This window comes from Symphalangus syndactylus, chromosome 7, assembly GCF_028878055.3.
Source record: "Symphalangus syndactylus isolate Jambi chromosome 7, NHGRI_mSymSyn1-v2.1_pri, whole genome shotgun sequence".
Lineage (NCBI taxonomy): Eukaryota > Metazoa > Chordata > Mammalia > Primates > Hylobatidae > Symphalangus > Symphalangus syndactylus.
In genome coordinates, this window is record NC_072429.2 from 141,314,026 (window position 1) to 141,334,148 (window position 20,123).

Below are 20,123 nucleotides of genomic sequence, written 5' to 3' on the forward strand. Positions count from 1 at the left end.
AGCCCAATACACACCCAGGCCATGTGGTAAAATCTATTGCTCCAGGCTATAAACCTGGACAGCAGGCAAACGTACTAAATGCTGTAGGCAACTGTAACACAGTGGTAAGAATCTGCATATCTATACATATCTAAACATAGAAAAGGTACGGCAAAAATACAGTTTTAAGGATTTTTTTAAATGGTACACCTGTATAGGGCACTTACCATGAATGGGGCTTGCAGGACTACAAGTTGCCTGCGTGCCTCAGTGAGTGAGTGGCAAGTGAATGTGAAGGCCTGGGACATTACTCTATACTTCGGAGGACTTTATAATAGATGCTGTACACTGCTGGGGACTTTATAACAGACACTGTACACTGCTGGGGACGTTATAACAGATGCTGTACACTGCAGGGGACTTTATAACAGACACTGTACACTGCGGGGGACTTTATAACAGACGCTGTACACTGCTGGGGACTTTATTATAACTGATGCTGTACACTGCGGGGGACTTTATAAGACACTGTACACTGCTGGGCACGTTTTAACAGATGCTGTACACTGCTGGGGACTTTATAACAGACACTGTACACTGCAGGGGACTTTATAATAAATGCTGTACACTGCAGGAGACTTTATAACAGGCACTGTACACTGCTGGGGACTTTATAACAGATGCTGTCCACTGCTGGGGACTCTAACAGACGCTGTACACTGCTGGGGACTCTGTAACAGACGCTGTACACTGCTGGGGACTTTATAACAGATGCTGTCCACTGCTGGGGACTCTATAACAGACGCTGTACACTGCTGGGGACTCTATAACAGACGCTGTACACTGCTGGGGACTTTATAACAGACGCTGTGCACTGCGGGGGACTCTATAACAGACGCTGTATACTGCTGGGTACTCTGTAACAGACGCTATACACTGCTGGGGACTCTGTAACAGACGCTGTACACTGCTGGGGACTCTGTAACAGACACTGTACACTGCTGGGGACTTCATAATAGACACGCTCCCCACTTGCAACATTGCAGGTGACAAGAAGGAAGAAGAGCTGCAGCTCTTCAGCTCTTCAGGAAGCCCAGACCTAGAAACTCCTTGAGCCAGGGCTGTGGCACCCTCTTTGGGGCTCTGCGGTTCCTGGCGTCTCCAAGCTTCTAGCGCCACCACGTTCCCCTCATCCAGACGCGGGTGCTCACAGTGGAAGCCGTGTGCAGTATATCTGGTCCAGCCGCAGCACTGCATGGAGCCAGCACCTGTGCCAGCACCTGGGGCTGCCCGCCCTGCCACAGCAGCCGGCGTGCCTGGCTGCACATAGTGGCCAGACCCATGCTTGCTCACCCACACGCCCCTCACTGCTCCATGCCTGGCTCACCCTTGGCAGGTGTGGGATCTGTGCTGGTAGCATGAGCTGAGCACAGCCTACCGGGCTGAGTGGGCGGAACAAGCCCAGTGGGTGTAAGCACGATTCAGGCAGAGGCACCGCCGGCCACAGAGGTTTCCAACGGTCTAAGTGACACCCCAGGGATACCGTGACAATACCTCCTGAAGGCCCTGCCCAAGGCTGTACAATACCTCCTCAAGGCCCTGCCCGAGGCTGTTTTGCAGTTAAATTTTTTTTTTTGAGACGGAGTTTTGCTCTTGTTGCCCAAGCTGGAGTGCAATGGTGCGATCTCAGCTTACTGCAACCTCCGTCTCCCAGGTTCAAGTGATTATCCTGCTTCAGCCTCCCGAGTGACTGGGATTACAGGGGCGCACCACCATGCCCGGCTAATTTTTGCATTTGTAGTAGACAGGGTTTCACCATGTTGGCCAGGCTGGTCTCAAACTCCTGACCTCAGGTGATCCACCCACCTCGGCCTCCCAAAGTGCTGGGATTACAGGTGTGAGCCACCACACCCAGCCAACTTTTTTTTAATAAGTAGAAGGAGTACAGTCTAAAATAATGATAGAAAGTATAGTAAATACACAAAACGGTAACATAAGTGTTTATTATCAAGTATTACGTAGCACGTGCTGAACTTTTAGATGACAGGCAGTGTAGCAGGTCTGCTTACACCAGCGTCTCCACACACACGTGAGTAATGCATTGCACTACAACATCATGACCATTAGGACATCACCAGGTGACGGGAATTTTTCGGCGCCAGTATAATCTTACAGGTCCACCCTCGTCTATACCATCCATCGTTGACCAAAACGTCCTTACGCTTTACGTGACTGTGTGAGAAACTCACAAGAGGCCGGGCATGGTGGCTCACACCTGTAATCCCAGCACTTCAGGAGGCCGAGGCGGGCGGATCACCTGACGTCGGGAGTTTGAGTCTGAGACCACCCTGGCCAACATGGCGAAACCCCATCTCTACTAAAAATACAAAATTAGCCGGGCATGGTGACACATGCCTATAATCCCAGCTACTCAAGAGGCTGAGGCAGGAAAATTGCTTGAACCTGGGAGGTAGAGGTTGCGGTGAGCCGAGATCGCACCGTTGCACTCCAGCCTGAGCGAAACTCCGTCTCAAAAAAAGAGAAAAAGAAAAAAAAATGAAAGAAAGAAACTCACAAGAGTGGCTGCTGTGGAGATGAGGGCTGGGCCAGCCAGGGATAGGGACACTTTCTACTGGATGCTTCCTGCCATGTTTTAATTCTCAAACTACCTCAACTATTCAAAATAGTAAAGTAAAAGATCATTAGAATAACCTGTGGGCCACCCACACCGTGGAACAGGCCTCAGCAACAGGAAGAAACCACTCCTGGCCCCTGCAGCAGCCCTGAGAACCGTCCGGGGAATGATGGCGAATGGAAAAAGCCAATCCCCAGCCACATACTGCAGGATTCCACTTCTACAACTCACTTCAACTGACGACATTACGGAGGTGGAGAGCAGACTGGTGGCTCCCAGGAGTTAAGGAAGGGTTCGCGGCAGAAGCAAGGTAGGTTTCGCTGAAATGGGCACCGACACAGGGCTCCGCTGAGTGATGATGGAAACCTCGGCATGGCGGCCGCGTCGGCCAATCCGCTGGCTGTGCTATTGTCCTCGTTCTGCACAAAGCTACCACTGGGAAAACTGGGTGAAGAGTGCACAGGATCTGTGTATTATTTCTCACAACTGTATGTGAATTTACAACGGTCACGATAGTTTAATTTACAAAAAGACCCTGAGATGTCAAACGCCACGCCCGAAGGTGCTAAGTGAAAGAGCAGAGGCCACATTCTCCCTGGTCTGGCTCCCCGGAGCACCTGTGCCGTCCACTCCACCACCTCCTGGAGTGGAGGACTAGAGGCAGGCGAAGCGTCACACAGCCCACCCTCTCCTACTGCAGACAGGGAAGCCCGGGAGGAAAATCGAGGGAAAGCCCGGGTAGCAAAGGCGGCCAGTTCACAGCACAAGCTGCCTGGCTACGTGCTGGTGTGGCATCGCCCGTGCTGCTCACCCGAGACTCCCAGTTCTCCTCCCTCGGGGAGTGTGGGGCACTTCCTGGCCTCTTGTGGTTGCAGCCGTGTGGTTCCTCCTGGCCAATGAACTGTGAGTCCCCAACGAACACACACCTTTGTTGCTTCAGGCTACTAAAACCTGAGGGATGTTCATTACGAAAGCAAAACCTTGCCTATATGGTTACGTTCTCCACTCGTCCAATTACAGGTCTGCCCACGCTGGCTGCCCATCTTCAGTCCTTGCTGGGCTGGGAGGCCCTCCTGCCCTGGCTAAGGCAGAAGCCTGCAGGCTGCCCGTGGGCCCCACGCTTATGCCTGCGGCCCCCAGTGGCCTCCATACCCTCTCGCACTGGTTAAGGTGTCAATATAACAGCTTCGGGGGCAGATACGCAGAAAGGCGGGAGGTGCTCTGCCCGTCGGACCACCCTGCCAGACTGAAGGAACCAGGGTGTGGGCACCCCACAGCAGCAGGGCGGGTGGACCGGACAGCCCATCTGTAAACTGGGGAATGAAAGCAGCTCTAGAACTATTCTTAGCTACAGAATCTTTCCTCCAAACACAACCGTACTCAGAAAACACCAAGTGAAACAGATCACATCAAAGCTGCTCTGGGTAAAGGGAGGGACGATGATGGCAGCAGGTCTAAGACTAGAACCCCTGGGGTTCCAAGGCGCAAATTGACTCACCTGGAAGTGCCCCATAGTCCTGGGCCCCTTTCCCATGGCACAGTGTGGGAATGACAGGCCACAGTTTCTACAGCCAGACCCCACGGGATTCCTCCCACAGCTCTGCTCTGCGCTTGCTCCACGGTCTTGGGAAACCACATCACCTCTCGGGTTGGACAGAAAACAACTCCCACCTCCCTGCTCCAACCAGGGGCACCGGGGCCACCAGGCCACTGAGCTCTGAGCTGTGGGATGGTCCACAGGGTCACCGCAGCACTCCTCACACCCCAGCCGCCAGCGTGCCTGTCCACGTCCCTGCGTGCCCTGCCAAGGCTCCTCTGCTGGCAGCATCCAGGCCGTGCCTGCGCCCCCGGGACAGTGAGGCGCGCTAAGGGTGCAGGGCCCTAGAAGCCAAGTCTCCATGTGGAGAGACACAGGCAGGTGACTCGGTCTCCCTTCCATAAGACAGGGTGATGGCGTCACCTTGGAGGCTGCGCGGGGAAGTCAGGACCTGCCCACCTGCAGGAAGCATCGCTGTTCCTGTCCCCCACCACTTCCTGCTCCTGGCAGGGGAGGGGGCGGCCCCGTGCATCAGAGGCTGAGCAGCCTAAAGGTGAGGCTCAGCTCCTCCCATGGTTATCTTGTGCCCACTGCGCACATTTTCCTGTGCCGGGACCACAGAGACAGAAAAGACAAGGTCCTGGCCCTGGAGGAGGAAAGCTAACAACTGCAATGCAACAAGGCCCAAGCCACGCAGAGCCACTTCCCAAAATCTGCAGCCCTCTCTCTGCCTTGCCCTCCCCGGGAGGCACCAGGCCCTTGGGATGAGTGGATGGGGCTGACTCCTGACGGCGTCCCCGAGCGGAGACTTCAACAGCCCAGGAGGTCACCAGTCGGAGCCACTCCAGGCAGAGGGGCAGCCCCAGCAAAGACACCGGGGGCAGGCTGGGGGCATCCTGAGAAGTCAGCGCAGCTGGTTTCCCAGGGGCTGGAAAGCCCAGGGAGCACGGCAAACGCCAAGTGAGAGTGAGGCTGAAGCTGCCAGGAAGATCTGTCGCCAGGGGGTGGCACGGCCAGATCTACCCCTCAGCAAGATGCAGAATTAAAGGGCCCAGGCTGGAGGCTGTGACCAGCGAAAACGCCCAGGTACCAGGAAGCAGCAGAAGCAACGGTCCTCCCCACTCGCAATTCCGCCTCCTGCGCCCACTCCCAGCACGCCACACTCATCAGCACCTTCCCACAAGTGAGCAGCAGGGAGAAGGAGGTCAGACTCCCAGCAAGGAATCCAGCTCCTCATTAGCACCAAGGGCAGCCAGCCGAGGAAGGAGGCTGCTGTGTTGTGTTGTTTCTTTCTAATGCTGGGAGAGACTGATTCTGGGCTCTGGTTTAAAAATATGTCCCCTTCCAAATACTTGGCTAGAATGGATCATGGGTCCGGCTGGAGGGCAGCCAAGGTGGCCCGCTCTGTCCAGGGCAGACGCCTGTGGCTCTCTTTGTCCATGGCTCTTACAGGAGCCTTGATGACCCATGCCCTCAGAACACTGGCCCTCATCTTCCCCAGACCACGCCACACTCAACTCCTTCACCATCACTCCTCCGATGCCCAGCTTCCCATTGGTACAGGCTCAGTCTGCACCCCTCAGATGACACCCAGGGTCAGGCTCAGGCGATAAACACACACACACACACACACACACACACGCCTGGCCCCAAAGCCCTGGAAACGCTTGGCTCAACTAGATACCACCCACAGGCAACCACAGCCTTCAGGGGGCTCACGCCACCCCAACCTCCTAATCTCAAGCCTTATGGGAACAAGAATCGTGAGCTCCGGCCACCTCCCCTCTCCATCAGAAATCTCAACCTCCATATCTGGATTCCTTCAAGCCTGTGAACCCTCGCCACACTCTACTCTGGAACATCACCTCGAGATGGAAGGGAGGGACAAGATTCGGTCTTTATTAGTGCAGTAATTGCCGTTATTAATAACATCCTCTAACTCAAACAGGGAATTTTTGTTTGTAAAGCTGCTTCCAGCCTGGTCCTCCTGGAGAGCAGCAGAGCAGGATCGCCAGGCGGGCAGGGCAGCAGAACGGTGAGCAGTGCCTCTGATTTCTGCCTCTGATCAGAATCCTGGTCAGAACACCAGGGCTCAAGTCATGGCTGGTCATTTACCCCCACCCGTGACTGCAGGTAAGTTTCCCAAGGCTGGGAAGTTTCCTGATCTGAGGAGTAGGAAGAGCCTGGCAGGTGCCTGACAGAGGCCCTGTGGTCAAAATCGGGAGGTGTTATTATAATCAGAATCCAAGACAGCCTGACGCTCAGTTCTACTGTACGATCTGGCCGTGCTGTGGCTGACCGGGTAGAGCTCTCTGATGCGTGTGGCAGTGGTGAGGCAGCCCAAGGGTCTCAAAGGAGAGAGGCAGCTCCACCTGCCCTGGGGCTGCACTCCCTGACCTTCCACAGCCCCTCTGTGCACCTTGGGAATTCTTCCCTACACCCCTCAGGTGATGTCCCCAAGATGCCCGGGGATTCCAAGTCTCTGGGACAGACACAATGCTGCCAGGAGGCTGCAGGATCAGACTAATGACATGGAAAGGCAGGGCTTCTGAAGGGGCCGAGTGACATGGTCAGGGTCCCACGGCTAAGATGTGGCAATGCTGTGTCCCTATCTGGACGCTATATAAGTCAGGGCTGGCTTGTAGCCCTCCCCTCGGGGCAAATCAGAGGGAGAAAACAAGGCAATCTTCCATGGCGGAAGAAAACAACAGTTGACCTGGCCAGAGCACTGGGTCGGGGCTCCCAGGCCAGTGTGAGTGCCTGGCTCTGCTCACTCGCTTCCATGCTGGGGAGGGCTCAAGCCTGCAGCCTGAAGCCCAGGGTTGCCAGGATAATGAGCAGTAGCTGCTGCCAGTCCACTCAGCTGCGTGGCTAGCCCACCAATCCATCAAGAGGGCCCACAGCGTGGCCACCACAAGGCACCCAGCCACACAGTCCCAAGACATGGGGCCTGGCCCCTGCAGGTCCAGCCACAGGCCCTAGGTGTGGCACTGCTGCACCCAGCCCTGTCTCCAGACCTCTTCAGCAAACCTCGGCCTGGGCCCTGGGTTCCCTGCTCAGCACCAACAGCCACCAGAAAAGCCCAGGCCTCACCCTGCCTCCCAAGACCCTCACAGGCTGACCCGAGTCAGACCTGCCTACTAGGAGTCTAGCACTCCTGTGCCTTCCCTTGGGCCTCCTGCTGCCTGGAGCAGCTTCCTCTCCTGCCCTCCCCGGCTAAGGCCACTCAGTTCTCCAGACACAGCTCAGGCCTCACCAGCATCCAGGATTCTTCCCAGGTATCTACCCAGCCCTGCCCAAAACGCACCCCGAAACCCTCCCAAAGCGCACCCCTAGCCCTGCTCAAAACACACCCCCAGCCCTGCCCAAAACACACCCCCAGCCCCAAAACATGCCCCCAAACCCTCCCAAAGCACATCCCCAGCCCTCCCAAAGCACACCCCCAGCAGAGTCAGCTCCCATCTCCACCTCCTCACTCCACTGCCGCGACCTTGCCCTGTAAGGTGCCCTCCCCACCTCCTCGCTCCACTGCCGGTACCCTGCTCTGTAAGGTGCCCTCCCCACCTCCTCACTCCACTGCCGAGACCCTGCTCTGTAAGGTGCACAGCAGTGTCAGGAGCAAGGCCAGAACAGCCTGATCCTGCTTGCCACTGTGTCCATCCCAATACTTACGCCAGGCATGGCCTTAGCACAGTCTCACAGAACACTACGCATCTCAGACAGCAGCCCTGACGGCAGGGGCAGGGGCTGGGAACGTGCCAATGACCCTGTCCAGGCAGGCACCCCCAGCAGACCGTCCTGCTTGCCCGCAGTGGCCCCCGAGTGGGTTCAAGTCCTAACAGGACCTACCCAAGGACCAAAAAGGAAGGGCCCTGTGCAGCACAGTCTGGATTTGAAGCCCCCACGGAGCCACCTTCACCCCCATCCTGGACTCAGCCAAGCCGCAAGTTGACGAGAGAATCTCATGGCCTGGATAAGGGCAGGCAGGACAGCCACAGCTGGCTTCTGAGGACAGCCCTGGATGGCAAGCAGGACACCCTGAAGCAAGGCCCCTGCAGGAGACACTGCCCAACTCGGCTCCGTAGGTGAGGACACCCCGCCCATAAGGCATCTTCAGAAACCTATTCAAGGCACCTGGCTTGCCATTGTTGGCAGTGCCCTTCTTCTCTTGCCAGGGAACTTGGACCAAGAAAACTCTTCCTGTGGAAGCTTCCAGATGGCTTCACCATGCAGCACTAACGGGAATGATAGTGGAATAAGAACAGCACAAGTTCAAGATCAGCTCTGAAACAACCCCTCACTTCTTCAGCAAATCTCCACCAGGCATTTATTGGGCCCCAGGCCCTGGGCCACAGCTGGATGGACATTCAGAGACGCACAGCTCCCTGCGGGTGGGTTGGCAGACGGGGAGGTGTGGAAAGGTACAGAGTCCACCACTGGTGCCGGGGACTGTGGGGGCAGGAGGAATGATGATCTTCCCCAGCTGCCTCAGTGCACCCAAGAGGGACAGGATGAGGATGCCCTCAGTACAGAGAGCAGAGTCAAACCTAAGCACCCACACTGAACAACGGACTGTCATCTCTGGAGAGACAGCGCCGGCCACGCGCTCTCCAACTCTCCACTCACTCCTTCTTACCTTTAGTCTTTCGGTCACCACTGCTCCACACACAGATGCCGCAAATGTTTAGACAGGGCTGAGCATCCCAGCAGAAAGCAGAGGAATCTGAGAGGAGGGCTGCTCAGGAATCCACTACTACAGACGACGCACAAATCCGACTTTAAAGAACATAATGAATTACAGCTGGACTGGGCCACAAGGTCAAAATCTACTTAGAGCAAATAACACCATCCAAACAAACCCAGTAGCCACAGAAACGCCCGTGTGCATTAAAACAGAAAGCCTGGAGCCAGACGCCGTGACTCATGCTGGGAATCCCAGCACTCTGGGAGACTGAGGCGGGAGGATGGCTTAAGGCCAGGAGTTCAAGACCAGCCTGGGCAACTGGGCAACATAGTGAGACATGCCTATCTCAAAAAAAGAAAGAGGTGGCTGGGCACAGTGGCTCACGCCTGTAATCCCAGCACTTTGGGAGGCTGAGGCAGGTTGATCACCTGAAGGTCAGTAGTATGAGTCCAGCCTGGCCAACATAGTGAAACCCTGTCTCTATTTCAAATACAAAAAATTAGCCAGGCATGGTGGCAGGCCCCTGTAATCCCAGCTACTCAGGAGGCTGAGGCAGGAAAATCGCTTGAACCCAGGAGGCAGAGGTTGCAGTGAACCAAGATTGCACCAATGCCCTCCAGCCTGGGCAACAAGAGGGAAGCTTCTCCAAAAAAATAAAAAGGGCCGGGCGTGGTGGCTCACACCTGTAATCCCAGCACTTTGGGAGGCCGAGGTGGGTGGATCACAAGGTCAAGAAATCGAGACCATCCTGGCCAACATGGTGAAACCCCATCTCTACTAAAAATACAAAAAATTAGCCAGGCGTGGTGGTAGGCACCTGTAGTCCCAGCTACTTGGGAGGCTGAGGCAGGAGAATCACTTGAACCTGAGAGGTGGAGGTTGCAGTGAGCCGAGATTGTGCCACTGCACTCCAGCTTGGCGACAGAGTGAGACTCCGTGTCAAAAAATAAAAATAAAAATAAGAAGAAGATAGCCTAACCCCTAGCCAACTGTTCATATGGCCAAACACCACTCAGAGGGATAAAACGCCCAACAACCTCGGAAGAAATGTGTCTGTCTGGGCTGAACAAATGACGTCCTAGAACCCGACAGTTGAGGGACTCATGGCAAGATCACCATTCTGTGCCTCAGTCTCTCCATCTGGGAAATGGGAATAACAGACCCTCCTCCCAGGGTGACTGTGAGAGTAAACTGAGTAATGAACACAGGTCACTGGTCACCTGGCACCAGGAAGTGCTGTGACTAGTATCATTAGTGTCATCACCTGCAGACACTCACCACCCCTTTTCAGGACCGTGGAAGGATGCACCCACGCCACGTCTCGAATGACTTGGTACAGCCATGGTCGAGGCGTGTGTGTCTTTCCTCCCCACCTGGAAGGTGACTCCCTGATTCCATCTCAAGCTTCAGCATTACATGACCTTCCACAATTATACTTCTCACCACGTTCTCCTCAAGGCCTTACGTGTCCAGTTTATTTATTCATCAAAACCTGCTGGGTGCCCATCCTACTCTCGGTGCTGGGCTGGGTGCTCAGGACACAAGGGTGACACAGCAGAGGTCTATGCCACAGAGGCTCCCAGGCACACAGGACAGACAAACACAAGAGTGCCAGGGCATTCCAAGCAGAAGGCTCTGCATCGACAGGCACACCGGTGAGAAAAGCCACAGACTAGGCGGGAAAAATGACTGCACTGTCAGGGACGTAAAGCACAGACTGAAGATGTGGCTAGAGCTGCTGGCATGAGCCAAACCCACAACCTCGCTCTGCAGGCCATGAGGAGCTGTGGAAGAGACTTAGGGACACCTGGCTGCCCACGAGCCCATAAGCCCCTAGACCGAGTGCTTAGGCCTAGGCTCTTGACCCAGCATCTGCAGAGGGCCAGACTCAGGGGAACTGTCCAGGGAAGGTTCCTGGATAGAATCAGAGCAGCCACAGGCTGCCAGATGTTCATGGGGCCAGGCCAGCAAAGGAGGAGAGAAACAGAGGTGACCCAGCCAAAACTCAACCTCCTCCAGGAAGTCTTCTTGGATTTGCCAGCCTCCCACAGCCACCTGCATTCATGGCCTGTGCTGCTGTGTCCAAACATTTGTTCTACCAGATTTCTGCTGAGGTCCTGTGATGTATGGGGTCGAACTGTATCAAAGCAGCGGTTCAGTCAGGGGAAGCACTCCAGTACTAACAAACTTCAGCTTTCTTTCAACTTAATACTGTGTCCACACTGGGGGTATCCTAAGCAACAATCCCCACCCCTGTCTCACAGACACTAAAGATAAAACAGAAAACAAGCAAACGAGTAACAATGACAAACAGGAAATACTGTAAGGAGAGTGATCAGAAAGGTGAGCTCAGACATGCTGGAAGCGGAGCTGCCACAAAGCCAGGAGCAAGCCAGGAACTAAAAGAACAGGCAAGTGTGCAGCAGAGGAAGGAAAGGGCGCCAGGTGTGGCTAGAAAGGCACCTGGCAGGATGAGGGACGGAGACACAGGGGCAGAGAAGCACGGGCGGAGAAGCACGGGCGAGGCCCATTTTGAGCAGCACCACGGCTCACAGAACTTCCTGTGATAAGCAGTGTTCCCTACCCGCGCTGCCCAACACAGCCGCCACCAGACACGTGTGGCTACTGAGTGTCTGACATGTGACCACTGGCACGGAGAACCTGAATCCTTCACGTTAAGGTCAATGTAAACAGCCACGCATGCCTAGGGGCTACCCCACTGGACATCGCAGAGCGGAGCAGGAGGAGTGCGCCATGAGGCAACAAACACGAGGTCCCTGGAGAGTTTCTGCGGGGGCAGCACAGATCAGCATCACCTGAAAGTCCCTGGTGGGGATGTCGCAGGCCCCAGTACCCAGGAAGCACCTTCTTACAACTTGGAGAAGGGACAGAAAGGCGTGGAGAGGCAAGCACACAGGGGCGGGGTCCCCAGCTCAGGCTCGAAGGCGGGCCCCGCAGGGCACCATCCCTTGCAACTAGCAAGTAGGCGCTGGGGCGCTCCCCGGGACGGCACTGACCTCCAGGCGCAGGCACCGGTTGCCCGGGCCAGAGCCCACCGACCTGGGGTCTGGACAGAGCGAAAGGACCCGCCGAGGGGCGCATGTGCCCGCGGGCCGGTCCCCGAAATGCGGCGCTCTCGGGGGGCTACGGCTCCGGGTCCCTGGCGCCCCTGGGGTCCACCCCCGGCGCTGCCCCGCCCCCTCCCCTCCCCAACGGTGCGGCCCCGCCCCCCGCCGGGCCTTCCGCGAGCCCCACGCCACGCCGCGGCCCCCGCCGGGCTCCGGGCCCCGCGCCAGCCCCGGACCGCCTCGCCCTCGCCGCCCCACGCCCGGCCCCGGCCAGGCCCCAGCCCCACCGCCGCCGCCTCACCTGGGCCTCGGTGGCTCGCGGACCGCTCCGGGCGCTCAAGGCGGGCGGGGAGGGCGGGGCGGGCACCCAAACATCACGTGACGGCCCCTCCCGCCGCCGGCGTGCGCGCCCCCTCCCACTCCAGCCAATGGCCGCCGGGCCCGGACGCGCGCCGGGACTACCCGCCCCAGAGGCCCCCGCGCGGAGCCGGAAGCGGCGCGGACGGCGGTCGGCTGGGCCAAGAGGCCTCTGCGGGTGCGCGCGCGAGTCGGTTGTCCCCACCTGCCTGCTGGTGGGCCTCCGTTTTCCCGTTTTGCACATGGGAATGACGGCGAAGGTGGAGGTCACGCGGAGGGCGGCGGCCCGGCGCTGAGGCGCTTCGGGAGCGGGCTCCGCCCAGCCCAGGCCGAGCCCGGACCTTACACGGGCTAAAGCTGGAGCTTCTGCGGGGCTGCGCAGGCGGGTCTCGGCCAGGGCACGGCCGGGCACCTGCGCGTCTCGGGCTGCAGGGACGGGCGTCGGGTCCCAGGTCAGGCTGCACGGGTTCCGCGTGGGGCCGTGCTCGGCCGGGGGCTAGCAGGCCCCGCGGGGACTCCGGACGCCCAGTGTCACCAACGAGGACACTGAGTCTCAAGTCATCTGAGGGACCTTTGCCCGAGGTCGCAGCCCCTCCCTGGAGGAGCTGAAGCGCAGAGTGGGGACCCCCTTGCGGAGACCCTCCTGGGACCTCCTTCCGCAGGGGCCTGGGGCGCCTCCCTCCTCTCCCTGCTCTGCCTGCGGGCACTGAGCTCCCGAACGACTCCAGCCCCTCGCTCTCCCTGTGACCTACTGGAGAAGAGACCTGGGAGAAACCTGGGGACCATGGGTGTGTGTCCTTGGGCCTCCAGGGTCACCTTTCAGCCTGTTTCCCCGCAGGTGAACCAAGAGTCACACCCAAGGCAGAAGAGCAAGAGTGATGAGTCCGCTGCACCTTCGGCTAGGGAGGTTTCCCCGCCGCCCTCACTCTGTGATGCTTGCTGTCCTTGCGAGGCCCACGCCAAAGACCTACGGGCAGCCCTGGGCTCCCGCGAAGGGCCTTGCTGAGCTCCTGGGAAGGAGGTGTGCCCTCCCCATCCCCTACCGCCCCACTGGCTGGGGTTCTCTGCAGCCCAGGACTGTGCATGTGTGCGCACACGGGTTCTGTGCACATGAACACAAAAGTGTGCTCGTGGACACTGTGTGGTACTGTGTGTGCACAGCGCACGTCTGTGAGCTAAGGGAGTGTTCCTGGACACCAGGTGCAAGTGCACAAGTGTGTGTATGCACAAGTGTGTGCCCAGGCGCGAGCATGGGAATGGTAGTATATGGCACAAATGTGTGTGCACCCATGGGTGGGAGGGAAGAGGGGCACATGTCCACCAGCGTTCCTGTGCTCAGGCCGGCCTGTCCTGGGCCCACCCAGGCTCCTTGCCCTGGTGTATTTGAGACTCCCCTGGCTCCCAGGAGGCAGTAGTGTGTGCCTGTCTTGCAGCCTAGCTGGGATTTGAACAGGGCTTCAGCCTTCTGCTAAGACAGCTGGAGTGCAGGGAAGCCGGCTCCTATCCAGGGAGGTTGCCCATGACTGCTGACCCCCCAGCTTCCACTTGAAGGGGAAGGTTCGCCAGGAGCAATGCCTGTCTGAGAGCTGGCAGTCCAGACTGAGGATGCTGGGTGCCTGGCACAGTGCCCACCTCCCCCTCCGTGGCTGGCGCTGTCTCTGTGGCCGCCACCTCACTCAGCCTCCTCTGACAGCTCCGTGTTCAGGTGTGGAAAGGAGGGGAAAGTGAAGCCCCTTCCTCCCAGGGCAGACGACCTCCAGGAGCCGCTTTCTTGACCATACAAGGCGTATATGGGGATGTTTCTGTGCCTGGAGAGTGCAGGGGGAAAGGTCTAGGGTGGGTACGAACCACCAGAGGAGGGGCTCCATACCTGTCGGTTCCTCCGAAATCTGGGGTGAGCCCACCTTAGTGCCCCACAGCAAGTCAGGGAAGGTAAACCTCTCCGTGGAAGAGCCAGGAGCCCACTCCCTCAGGCTGAGCCAATGGGGAGCGGGAGGAGGATGCTAAGGGGTCCTCAGGAAGGGATGAGGGAAATAGCCAATAGCTGCCTGGGCCTAGGGCCGGGGCTCCCCTCCCTTCCCTCATCTCTGCCCCTCCCTGGAAGAGGTCATCGCATGATCTCGGGTAGCTCTGGGCTCTCTCCTTCCTCCGGAGAAGCAGGACTCTGGGGGAAGAGCTCTGGTCCCACCCCTTGGCCAACCAGCGAGACCAACAGGGTGAATAAGTGGGACTGGCCCCAGCACGCCGAGTTCTGTTACCTAAGGGGGCGGGGGTTGCCTGGTCCTCAGCTGGCACCCCCCAAATTGGATCTACCATTCCAGGTCCCAGAGGGAATGTGGGCAACAAGATTGGGGGGTGGTTCCAAGGCCTTTGGAAGGAACGTTGAGGCAACACCCACTGAAGCCGACCCCAGAAACGCTCCCTCTCTGAATAGTAACATGGACTTTTCAGGGTTTAAGCTGAATTTCCAGGTCAGTGTCAACCTATGGATTTGTCGTGAGTTTCCCCGCCCTCCCACCCTTCCTCTCTACCCTCTGCTGCCTGGCTCCAATGTTGCCTGCTCAGGAGACCATCCCTTGCTCCCCTGCAGCCCCTGCCTGGACAGGAGAAGGCCTTTGCACCTCCTGCTCTGCTCCCAGCACAGCTTCTGCTCCAGCAAAGCCCACAGGCACTCAGTCCTTGATTCCTGCACCCACCAACCCCGCCAAGCCGCCCTCACTGTTACCCAGGCGTCCTTTGTCCGTTAGCAACAGAACCCCAGTTTTGTTCAAGGCATCAATGTACCCAGCCTCACCAGCAGCTAGGGCCAGCTGTGACACTCTTTGCCCAGGGGATGACTGCAGGAGGCACAGTCGAGCCTCCCGGTCCTTTGGAAGGGGCAGCTGTGGCCACCCACCTCACTGACAGTCTTCCTTTCTCCTGGCTCCAGCCTGAAGTGTGGGCACGGCATCCCGAGGACAGCAGCCGTGTGGCCAGCAAGGGGCAGGGTCCCAAGCTGAGGATGGGAGCAGCTGCCTTGATGCCCCAGTGGCCACCATCAGACTCATCACCATCGGGAGAACAAGCCCCTGCTCCCTTTATGGGGCTACCTCATTGGATTTCATTAGGTTTTCTGTAACTCAAGCCAGTGCCACTTCTATTGTAGCTGCTTTGGGCTCCTACGCTCACGGGGGTGGGACATGGTTCTATTAGCTGCGTCCTGCCCCTCAACAATGATGGCTCCTTGCGGGCAGGCCCCAAGGGCATATCGTGGCCCCACACACAGCGAGTGCCCCACACCTGGAGCAGCCTGGAGGAGCTTGTGAGGAGCAAGGGCGCGGGAGCCACTCCCACGTGCCTATTTTCCACATGTCCCCATGCAGCCCAGGCTTCCAACCACATCTTAAAAAATAAAAAGATGGGGAGGAGAAGAAACTTTGGTCCTAACACCAAACCAAGCCCTGTCTTGCTGTGTGATGTTCAGCCTGAGGCACACCTTCTCTGGGCTTGTTCCGCAAAGCCGCAATGCAGGGGCAGAGCAGTCATGAGGCCTGCCCAGGAGTGAGGGTGGTAAAGGGCTGGGCAGAACCAAGGGCATGGGGTGTGTGGGAGGGTGGCGGTCCATTCCCTTGTCACCCACGCAGAGGCAGTGTCATGAGGGTACACGTGGGAGTCTCTGGGAAGTGTCTGACACAGCCCCAGCACAGGACGGGGTCTGACCATTCAAGACTCAATCTGCGTCATCAGAGACCAGGCTCTTAGAAACCAACGCCAGCCCGATGTGCATAACAGCCTCCCAAGGTGTTTAACACGGAGCAGGAGTGACAAAAAGAAAAATGAAGTAAAAGAATAGAAAATCCATCAACGAGCGTGTGGAGTGCTGTTCTTGCTAATGCATCGTCCAAGAAGGGACACTTGCCACCCTTCCTGGGAATGCTCCCCACTCCCCGGCCCCCTCCTGGCATCCCTGAGCCTGAGATCAGCAGGTGGGGACGTGGGGACAGGAGGAGTCTCCACCCTGCAAGGGCACGGTCCCCCCAGATTCCACAGCCACCGCTAGGCCTGCTGCTGGGCACAGCTGCCCTTTCCTTCCCTGCCACCGTTTATCTCATCGGCAAAGCCTGTCTCCTCTTTCACTGATTCAACAAGCTTTACTTCCACACCAGGCAACGTGCTAGGATCTGGGGATACCGTCCAGTTTTATTTGGTTGCTGATGACAGAACAACCCAAGTAACAGTGGCTTAACGATTGATGGTTGCTTTTAATGTGATATTTTTATGTCCAGGTAGGCAGTAGGACTGGAAAGGTGGCCTCACAATCATCAGGACCCCAGGCCCCGTTAGTCTGGTTGCCCCATCAGTCCCCAAATAGGCGTTCTGCCTCACGGTACAAGGCAGCTGTTGAAGCTCCAGCCATCATGTCTGCCTTCAGCCAGCAGGGAGGAAACATTGGCATACTCTTCCCAACCTTGCAACCCATGCTTTTACAGATGCTGCCTGGATTTTGCACACCCCACCTCTGCTTACAGCCCCCCTTGGCCACAGCTGGGTCTCGGGTACTTCGAGCTGCAGGGGAGGCTATGACATGTCTCCACCCCAGGGCTGTGTTCTCAGCTAAGAGCTGGAGTCTTGCACTGGGTATAAAGGGAAGGATGGGGTTACCTGGCAGTCTCTGCATCAGGACACAGCCCTGTGCACCACCTGGCAGGCAGGCCAATGTCAACAACCTGCAAATCACACACGTGCCTGCTGGGAACCTGTGCTGAGGCCGTGCAGGAGCAATCAGGGGCGTGGGGGCACCCGGGGGGATAGGGATCAGGGAAGGCCCGTCAATGAGGAAACCAAAACGGGCAAGACTTGAGGGGTAGCCTTTCTAGGGGGTGAGCTGTGAGTACCATGGCGAGAGAGGAGCCAGCAACGTCCATGTCTCACTCTCCTCTGTGGACACATCCTGATCCCTCCAGCTGCTTCGGATCGGGAGGGTTCAGATGGCCCATCTCCTGGCTCCTCCTCATTCCACAGGTGAGAAACCTGGTAGGGGAGGGACACGTACAGGGTCCCAGACCAGCACCGGGCCATTCTGGGCCCAGCCCATGTGCCCTAACCCCAGGCTCAGTCTCTGCCTCCTCATCATGGCACCTCCCCTCTCCACACATTCAGCCTGTAACAGCCACGAAGTCATAGCCCTGTGGAGTAACTGGTGAGTCGAGAGGACTTTATTTTGTTCTGCTTCCTTTTTTTTTTTTTTTTTTTTAGAGACAGGGTCTTGCTGTGTTGCCCAGCTGGAGTGCGGTGGTGCAATCACAGCTCACTGCAGCCCTGACCTCCCAGGCTCAAGCAATCCTCCCGTCTCAGCCTCCCTAGTAGCTGGGACTACAGCTCATTTTTTTTTTGTATTTTGTATTTTTTTTTATTTGAGACAGGGTTTCACCGTGTTGCCCAGGCTGGTCTCAGACTCCTGGACTCAAGCGATTCACCTGCCTCAACTTTCCAAAGTGCTGGGATTACAGGCATGAGCCACTGCGCCCAGCCTCTGAAGGGACTTTGAAAATGGTGTCATTCGCCACTTCTTTTACAGTCAACAGCACACGTTTTGGTTCTGAATGTGTGGTTCTTGTGTGTCCGCTGTTTGGATTTAGACCTGGTACCCGAATGAGAGCAGGACGCTTTAGGGGCAGTGAGCATCCTAGACGTGCACGCTGGGCGGTGGGCATCCTAGACGTGCGTGCTGGGCGGTGGGCATCCTAGACGTGCGCGCTGGGCGGTGGGCATCCTAGACGTGCGCGCTGGCACCTGGCTTCTTGGTGAACACCTTAGAAACCATCAGGAACCACTGGTGAGTGGGGCTGGGGGCACGTACCCACATGTGAGTGCCCGCGATGAGAGGCATGAGCATGAACACGATGGTGACTGTGGCAGCAGCTGCTCCCTGAATGCTCCCCTCTTCTCCCCCTGACGCAGCCACACTTCCGACCCCTCTTGCCGTCTAAGGCCCACATGGCTGGCCCCATGCAGGAGTGGGTGCAGCACACCCTGCCATCCTTCCCTGTGCATCTGCCTGTGGCCGGGAGGCAGAGTCGCCCAGCAGCAGTGGAGCCACAAGAGGGAAGGAACAGGTCCCAAGGCTCTCATTCTTGTCCTGGGGATCACTGAGTCGAGTGGACAAGGGTTGAGTGAGAAGAAAAGGACAGAGGCAAAGGCGCCGCCTGCCGCCGGCCCTCAGCCTCCCCTTCCTGCGTTCTAGACGTCCACCTGGGGCATTTGAGGAAGGGGCATCGTGTCCCAGGAGAGAGGCCTCATCCCATTGAGGAGAGGGGGATGAATGGGGAGCTTGTGCATGGATGAGGAAGACGAGCAAATGACAGGGGGATCATTTGAGTGTCGGGGAGGGAGAAGACGGCCACCTCTGCCGCTTCGATGGGCGGCCCTGGGCCTGCGGAGGAACAGGACACGCCCTCATCCCCCAGGCTGGGGGCAGAAAGAGCAGAAGGCTGCACCCTGACCTTTGGGTTCCCCTGGGGGAGACCCGGTGAGCGCTCAGGGCAGGGCCGAGGGCAAGTGCTCTCCCTCCTGGCCCTGCCTCTGCAGCTTCTTCAAGGAGCTGAGCCAATCCGTCCCTCGAGGGGCAGCGGCTGAAGAAGCCCCATGCCAGGACACATTTTGCTGACACAGCCCACCTGTTATCTTATGAGCTGCTCTGCAAAGGCACGTATTATTCTCTGGGTAATGAGGGTCCGTTTAGGGACGGACACGCTTAGTCTCCCTCCTCCCTGCTCTGCGCTCTCTCCAGCTGAGCCACCAGAAGCTCCAGCCTCCCAGCCAACCCCTGGGGCCCCTGCAGCCTGGAGGCAGGGAGTGTGGTTTGACTCCTGGCCCCACCGTGTGCCTACGGCGTGGCCCAGGCCATCAGACACCTGCCCAGAGCCTCAGCCTCCTCGTCGGTGCCATGCACACCAAAAAGTTCCCAGCTCCGTGGAGCCAACCTGAGGCTTGAGTGAGTCAGTGCAAGAGAAACCTGGAGCAGCCCTGAGCACAGGGCCTGGCCTTCTGGAAGCCCTGCAATATGCAAGCTCATGGGTTCTGTGTGGGTGAGCATTTGCCATTGACATCTTGCATGGATGCTAAGCACCAATGCCAGACATGGGAGCTAAGGAACACAGCATGATGCCCTCAGAGTATCTCGGAAGTTGAAGAGGTGGCAGACCAGCCAAAGGGGTCACCGCTGGACCATGAGACTGTTGTTAGAAGGTGATACGAGGAAACACTACGTTCTGTCCAGGGTGCTGGAGAGGTTTCCCAGAGAAGGAGCATTTGGGCTGGGTGCTGAAGGATGAGTAGGAGTTTGCCAGGCAGGAGCAATGTGGCTCTAACATGGCTGCTTGAGAAGGTTGCCACATCCACCTCCTGCATCACTTTCTGCCCCAACTCCTATTCCAGACATGGCATATGGAGACTTGCCCACACCTCCTCCCTCCCTTGGCCCCCACCTCTCTTCACATCTGCACACAAATGCAGTCCCAGATACTCACATACAGTCACAAACATTCTTATACTCACAGAAGCTGGAGTTGACACTGCTGTGCTGAAATCAGCCTCCATGCCCACCCAAAAACCCAAACACCCCGACTTCTGCGCACAGGGAAACACAGTAATGAGATGCTAACGAGCTAAGTAAAAATCAGAGAGAACAGCGTTTTGCAAAATCACAACAGTTCGTACTTCCAGGGACTCCCTCCCCAGCAAGCGTGCTGCCAAAGCTCACGACAGTGCTGTGTGTGGGCTGAAAGCAACTGTGGGGGGGGTGGGGGGGGCACCTCCTAGGTTGTCAATGGAAGCTGAAGGGGTCCTTGAGGTTGCTGGGGTGTGACCGGCCCCAGGCCCTGC

At 57.6% G+C, this 20,123-nt stretch overlaps 1 protein-coding gene and 1 long non-coding RNA gene across 8 annotated transcripts in view; one reads left to right on the plus strand and one right to left on the minus strand.

Moving 5' to 3' along the window:
• Nucleotides 1–12,275, minus strand: part of TSNARE1 (t-SNARE domain containing 1) — a 136,138-nt gene extending 123,863 nt beyond the window's left edge. For all 7 annotated transcript variants that reach the window (XM_063643611.1, XM_063643607.1, XM_063643605.1 and 4 more), the window contains exon 1: nt 12,205–12,275. The gene's annotated coding sequence lies outside the window, so the exon portion shown is untranslated. The remainder of the gene's footprint in view (nt 1–12,204) is intronic.
• Nucleotides 12,276–12,441: 166 nt separating this feature from the next.
• On the plus strand, nt 12,442–16,104 carry LOC134737262 (uncharacterized). Its single transcript, XR_010121965.1, has 2 exons — nt 12,442–14,731; nt 14,851–16,104. It is a non-coding gene; the product is annotated as an uncharacterized lncRNA (long non-coding RNA).
• Nucleotides 16,105–20,123: the final 4,019 nt, after the last annotated feature.